Source organism: Protobothrops mucrosquamatus, unplaced genomic scaffold (genome assembly GCF_001527695.2).
Source record: "Protobothrops mucrosquamatus isolate PMUCROS unplaced genomic scaffold, P.Mucros_1.0 scaffold3423, whole genome shotgun sequence".
NCBI classification, from domain to species: domain Eukaryota; kingdom Metazoa; phylum Chordata; class Lepidosauria; order Squamata; family Viperidae; genus Protobothrops; species Protobothrops mucrosquamatus.
The window spans coordinates 20,539-28,125 of NW_015389404.1; positions in this window are offsets into that span (position 1 = coordinate 20,539).

Sequence of the window (7,587 nt, forward strand, 5' to 3'; positions counted from 1 at the left end):
AGGCCCGCTCTGTGGGAGCGTACCGGTCTATGGGAGGGAATCTGTGGCAGAAGGCGGTCTCGGAGGTAGCCAGGTCCGATGCCATGGATCGCTTTAAAGGTGGTAACTAACACCTTAAAGCGCACCCGGAAGACCACTGGTAACCAGTGCAGCTCGCGCAGCAGCGGTGTCACATGGGAGCGACGAGTCCCTCCCAACATCATAAGGCTTCCTAGTCCAGGAAAGGGCACAATTGGTACATAGGCCATACAACATTTTGGCTTGGGCTGAAAAAATGAATTGGCAACTGACTTCCGTAGAATCGTCTTCCTGTATAATACTGATGGCACCTTTTGAAATGCTTCTGAGGTTACAAACATGGATTTAGAACTCATTTGATACTCTGTCCCTCCTTTGTTAAATAGAAGGTTGATTTAAATTGGGAAGCTGCACATTCCTCATTTTGTCTCAATTCAATGCAAGCAGTGGGTTTTATGCTGCTTCTGACATCTAGATTTGATTTCAGCAAAACATTTGCTGAAACTCCATAATGGTGAATAATATGGAAGTTGCATAGCACAAGACGTAGTGATATGCAAGTGATTAAAAGAGCATTCATAAATGGTTTTCATCAGGTTGAAAGAAGATATCAAATAGAATGCCCAAAAATTCAGACCTCAGCCCCAGAGACCTCAATACCTTTATTTATTACTTCCATGAACAAACAGAGAAAAAAATTGCAGATGACAAAATTCTGTGAGATAACTATTTATTTATTATTTTATTTTATTTTATGATTTTATTTTATTTTTTCATTCAATTTGTATAGGCTATTCCAGTGGTGGCGAACCTATGGCACGGGTGCCAGAGGCGGCACTCGGAGCCCTCTCTGTGGGCACACATGCTGTTGCCCCAGCCTTGCCTCCGCCCATGACCCCTCCTCACCAGCAGCCCCCTTGGAGGAGAGTCGCCCCCGAGTGTGGCCCACGCGGAGCAGCACAGCCAAGGATATGACAGCCAGGCAGTGTAGACAAGACTCTGACCTCATGCCCGATCGCGCACAGTTGATGCCGCAGGGTACAGACAGAGGGCGTGGCCACCATGGCACTGCTGGGCTGCCTGCGGCGGGCCTTGGAGGTGGTGAGTGGCCCTGCAGGCAGGCAGGGTGGGGGCGAGGCAGGAGATGGAGCAAGGGTGGTGCCAGTTTTTGGGCACTCAGTCTCTAAAAGGTTCGCCATCATGGCCTATTCTAAAGCCTATTGTCTAGGATGATTTAATATCTTAGGCAACAAGAATAAAATTCAAAGTTACACTGATAGATCAGAGAAGTGGCAAAAATAATCCAATGAAATTTAAAAGAAATAAATAAAAAGTTATATATTCAGGAAATTAAACTTCAAACCACAGATACCTTGGCAATAGTACTTGTAAGAAAGAAAATGGAATAATAGTTATTTGCAGACTGAACATGAGATAGGAATGTCATGTGCTTGCAAAAAAAGAAATATTTTCTTATTGACATTTAGATGCAATTTAAGTTGCATCAACAAAAGGATAAACAAGGGAGGGAATTATGTTCTGCCCTTCACAAGATAGGTCCAAAAAGAAAGTTGACAACTATCTCTTCCTAATGGTTTCATTTGACTCCTGAACAAAGCCTAGAGTTAGACTTAATGGTTTGAATTCCCTCTTTCACCACTTGAATTCTATAAATTTACCCTACATTTTAAAAAAGTATAATTGCACTCATTTTTCATCTCATTAAAGAACATTTAATTGCTTCCTTACCAGAATTATCCATACACCTTCTTGCTTTATTATGCTTAGATTCATCAGGTTACTAAGATAGAAAATCTCAAAATGTTTTTAAATAGATCTGGAACAATTATTCAAAGAGTGGTGATTGAATTGAGACAACAATTGAAGTTTCTAACATGTGATAAAATGAACACTTACTGAATTAAAGCACACTATTTACTGTGAACTTTCTCTTGAAAAAAACATACTTTGACTCATTTTAGTGATAAACATACCTTCAGGATGATAAATCGATGTCATACGGTACACATTAGAATACATATAGTAAGTAGAAGGTAGGCTAATATCCAGCAGTTAGCTGTATATTTCCTAATATGCTCAGAATATGTTCAGAAACCATATACTAGTCAGGTGATTTGCTGGGCAATTTCTTCAGAGGTGAAACTTTCCAGCCTCTCTCTCCCTCTATGTTGTATGAGCTGTTGCTAATGGATGGTTTGGATACCTCTGCATGCTGACCCAGATTGCTCTTTTGCCTTTCTTACCTGCAAAAAGTAGAATTCAACCAGAAAAAAAACACTGCAGGAAAAAAGCATTGGGTTCACTTCCTTATCTCCTGCTTATTCATAATTCTCTTTTTGTTTCTGTCAGTGGAAACAAAATACTCTGAATATTCTTCTTTTCTTTGTTCTCTTTTTTCTTTGTTCTTCTTTTGCTCTGTTATTCTACCTTGGTTTTTTTAAATATGATTTCTGAACTAATTCTGCTTATTCCGCAACAAACCTTTTCACTTCCTTCTGTTTCTACCTTTTCACTTCCTTCTTCTGCAATTACCTCACCTCTCAAGTGATCTAACAACAAGGAAACCCAGTTTGAATCTTTATTTCCTAAATTCTTAACATTTTAATCTTTTCCTGGATTGTATTAACTTTATTCATTCAATAGAATTGTAAAAATTGTCCATGATTGCCAAACAAAAGCAACCATCTTTTCTGACAATACAGTGTAGCAAAAGCAAATCAAGAAAAAAAGGTTGCTCTAACAAAATAGAACTCATATTTACCTTTGATTTTAACAATTAATTGTATGCTGTGCTTAGAAATGTTTTCATGAATCTACATGCCAGATGGATAGTAGGAAATCTATCTGAACAGAGACTGGATTACAGACTGTTTATAATCCCAGGGTAGTTTGGTAAAGTCCTCCTATTCACCCAAAATGACAATATTGGTATGGCAAAACTTTGAAATGGTAAAAGCTTATGAGAGTTTCAAAAATATCATCTCTCCCTCTCCTGGACTTCAGTGTGCATAATTCCTAGCTAGTATTTATATTAATTATTTATTATGGTGCTTATGGGAGTTAGAGTTCAAATTATATTGTGAACCTTTTCCCCAAGAAACAATTCTTATTCTCATTAGAAAACTAGCTCCAATTTTCTCACATAGTGGCCCATATTCTGGTAGGTAAGCTAAAAAGAAAACAGAAAATAGCAAGACACGTTAATTCTATTTCAAGGAAAGCTAATCAACATACTTGAATAGTTTTGCAAAGGAATACAATTTGAAAGCAAAAATCTTGGCTGCTGTCCAGTGACCTCTATTAGAGCCTTTAGTCTACTTCTGATAAAAGAAAGGTTCACATCATAATGAGAACCTCCATTAATTAACACTGCTGGGCTAGAGTCCAAAAGCTTGAAAGTACATAGAATAAAGTTTTCTTAAAGATCTTCTATCCAGGCCAGGAATAGTCATATTGACTGATAAGTTAAATATCCATTTGTACCTTATTATTTTTTATTTGGAATTGAATTAATGAGAGAAGATAAATATATAAACCATTATATATATATGTTGACCCATTGAAACAAATAGGATGCCAACTAGTCAGAACTACTTTGGGGTAATTAATTTCAATGGGACTATGACTAAACCTGGATCCAACTTTTTTTCATATCTGTTTATGCAATAAGGTGGAATTGTTGGATACCAGAGAATCCATAATGATGTAAAACCATCACTTACAAAGCAACTCTGCTGAGGCAGCATCATTAGGAGAGAGAAAAAATTCTTACTGTTGCTGTAAGACTTTTAAAGCTGAGGTAGAAGGGATTATCTGTTTAGCAGTTACACAAGGTAAAAGTGTATCGAGCTAGTATTGTGAAGATACATGAGGATCTAGTTTAGTAAAGCATAATACAATTAATATATCATCAACATCAGAGCTGTCGATAGTTCTACAAGAACTTTGAATCTGAAGAAAAGAGTTAAATTGACCATTTAATGCCTTAGCAGAAAGTACAAAAAAACCAAAATTATAAGTTTAACAAAAATTTAGCTGAAATATTATCAGTGTTGCTTTCATGTCTTCAGATCAACAGTATCATCCTAATATATATACAGCTATGTAGATATATTAGTAGTACAAACTTCTTCAGTTTAGAAGTGCTAGGAGTTTCAGTTGTTAGAATTCATGACCTGGTACAAGAATGGGAAGGCTAATTTGTCATTGATATATTCAGTTCGTTTTTAAGGAGCCATAAGCAAAATGATAGTGACAACAGTGGCACTAATAGCCTCAACTAAACAGTCATGTTTAGACTGTATTACATTATATTAACCCACTAACATTATGTTGCCCATATACTTATACAAAATAGCAGCTTAAGAGATTTCTTTGCAATTCATTTTAATCAGGATTCTCTTATCTAAAATTCAGTTTCCATATCAGATTACCGAATTAGCTTAATTAACAGTGGCTTTAACAAAAATCAGAGAACCATATGAACTACGGTACTTAAATTCAGAAGACCATATTCAAACTAATGCTGCAGAAGCTTATATTAGCACAGAGAGATTGCAGAATCAAGATAGCATATACATAAAAATGCTGTTTCAAAACTTCTATATAAAACAGGATGGTTGCCTGCAATTTAATAAAAGCAAATCCAGAAAAACATACAGATTTCTTTACAAATAAATAAGAACAGCATCAAATGACTATTCATCAATTGAAAATAAGAGCCTATGTATTTATAAATTCAATTGCTCTTAATTCTTACATTTATTTTCTCTAAATGAATAATTATAGCTTGGATGAGTTAGGGTTCCATGCTCCCGCCCATATAATTTCTGAATATAGGTAGTCCTTGACTTATGACCACAACTGAGCCTAAAATTTCTGTTGCTAAGCAAGACATTTGTTAAGTGAATTTTGCCCAATTTTACGACCTTTCTTGCCACCATTTTTAAGTGAATCATTGCAGTTGTTAAGTTAGTAACACAGGTGTTAAATGAACCAGGTTTCCCCATTGACTTTTCTTGTCAGAAGGTTGCAAAATGTGAACACCTGACCCCTGGACTTGACAACCGTCATAAATATGAGCCAGTTACTAAGTGTCTGAATGGGGGTGCTGCAACAGTCATAAGTGTGAAAAATGGTTATGTCACTTTTTTGAATGCCATTATAACTTTAAATAGTCACTACGTGAACTATTGTAAGTCAAGGACTACCTGTATTCAGTCCCCAAGAAATTGGTGAAATTACTGTTAAAATAATCTGCTCAGTCCGAACAGCCACAGTTTGAATATGTCCAAGATGGAGTCGTTTTGTGTTTTGGGGCCTCTTCATAGATGCTTTACAATCAATGTATCCTAGATTTATAATTCATCCTGCTCGATGAGCAAGTAGCAGCCATGTCAAGGAAGGCTTTAACACAGTTTCATTAAGTTGCTGCTCCTTATGCGGCCATTCTGGGATTGGGAAGACAGAATCATTCATGCTTTTATCATCTCCCATTTGGATTACTATAATGCCCTTGAAGAACATTTAGAAGCTATAGTTGGTTCAGCATGCTACAACCATGGACGATCCTGCTGCTTTGGGAGCTACACTAGTTATTGTTTGACTTCTGGGTGTGACCCAAGGGTCACCTAGGCCCTGAATGTGATCATTTAAGGCAGAGATCACCAACCTTTTGGGCACCAGGGACTGGTTCCGTGGAGAGAGGTTTTTCTGCAGACCGGAGGGTATGTGGTTTTGTGTGCTGCCTGCATCTTGCAGATGGGGCTTTGCTTGTTTGTGCGGCCCAGTTGCTGGCATGCTGCAGCCCAGTACTGGTCCATGGACCAGGGGTTGGGGACTCCCGATTTAAGGAACCTGCTTCTGTTGCATTCAACAGAAAGCTAAAACATATAAGGAACGGTTGATGGAATTGGGTATGTCTAGTCTAATGAAGAGAAGGATGAGGGGTGACATGATAGCAGTGTTCCAATATCTCAGGGGCTGCCATAAAGAAGAAGGAGTCAAGCTATTCTCCAAAGCACCTGAAGGCAGGACAAGAAGCATTGGATGGAAACTAACCAAAGAGAGAAGCAACCTAGAACTAAGAAGAAATTTTATGACAGTTAAAACAATTAATCAGTGGAACAACCTGCCTCCAGAAGCTGTGAATGCTGCAACATTGGAAGTTTTTAAGAGGAGACTGGATAGCCATTTGTCTGAAATGGTATAGGGTTTCCTGCCTGAGCAGAGGGTTGGACTAGATGATCTCTAAGGTACCTTCCATCATCATCATCATCATCATCATCATCATCATCATCATTATTATTATTATTATTATTATTATTATTATTATTATTATTATTATTATATTGAGGGAGAGGTCGAAAGGCATTTTTGTGCTCATGAGACGAGAGTCAGAATTCTTGATAATTGGAAAAAAAACTTGTTTATTAGTTTCCAACACTGTTACACTTGTATATAGTTTAGAATCTTTAGGTTCATTTATATAAATCAAATAATAAATGATAAAGAGCATGAATTAATAAACATGGAATAAAAATAAATGAAAAATACATGATTTTTGTTTGTGTGAAACTAAAAGAAAGAAGATTTGTAATAGACTGGAATAAAAGTAATCTGATCTTGAGGATGGGTGGTAATAAATGCTTGTAGGAAATGAAAGTATATATTTAATAATTACAGGTAGTCCTTACTTACAACAATTCATTTATTGAATGGCACTGAAAAAAGTGATTTATGACCATTTTTCACACTTAGGACTGTTGCAGCATCCTATGGTCACATGGTCAAAATTCAGACACATGGCAACTGGCTCATATTTATGACGGTTGCAAAGTCAATGGGGAACCAGTTTCACTTAACAACCATGTTACTGACTTAACAATTGCAGTTATTCACTTAACAACTGTGGCAAAAAAGGTTGTAAAAATGGGGCAAAATTCACAACTGTTTCACTTAGCAACATAAATTTTGGGCTCAATTGTAGTTGTAAGTCAAGGACTATCTGTAAAGAAAAGGTCAAACGTATTTTAGACTATACCAATTGGTATCTATGTGGTTGTGAGTGCAAATTAAGAATCCACCTGAGGGTGATAGTTGTACATTTACACTCCAATGAATGGTGATAATAAAAGAGCTTAACATTTGGAAAATCTCTGCCATTCTGAATGAATTCAATCTAGTAAAAAGTATTCTGCTGATAACATGAATGGATAGATGAAAACAATATTAGATCACTAATCGGTTGTCTTGGAAGACCATCTCTGTTTCTTTTTCTTTCTTTGTCTCTTTCTTTCTTACTCCCTCTCACACACACCATCTTCCTTAATTTTAAAGTTGGTGTAAGACCCAAGAGCCAGGGGAACAGATCTCTGCCAGAACTATACTGTCCCACTCACACCAAAGTCATGGACCACCCCTCATCCATTAGGTGGGATGCATTCTATGGAGCTAAAAAAGCTGACAGACAGCAGTCACATTTAGTAAGGAAGTGTGACTTAGAAAACTTGTCTGTTAACTAATTTTTGAATATGCAGCCTCTCATAT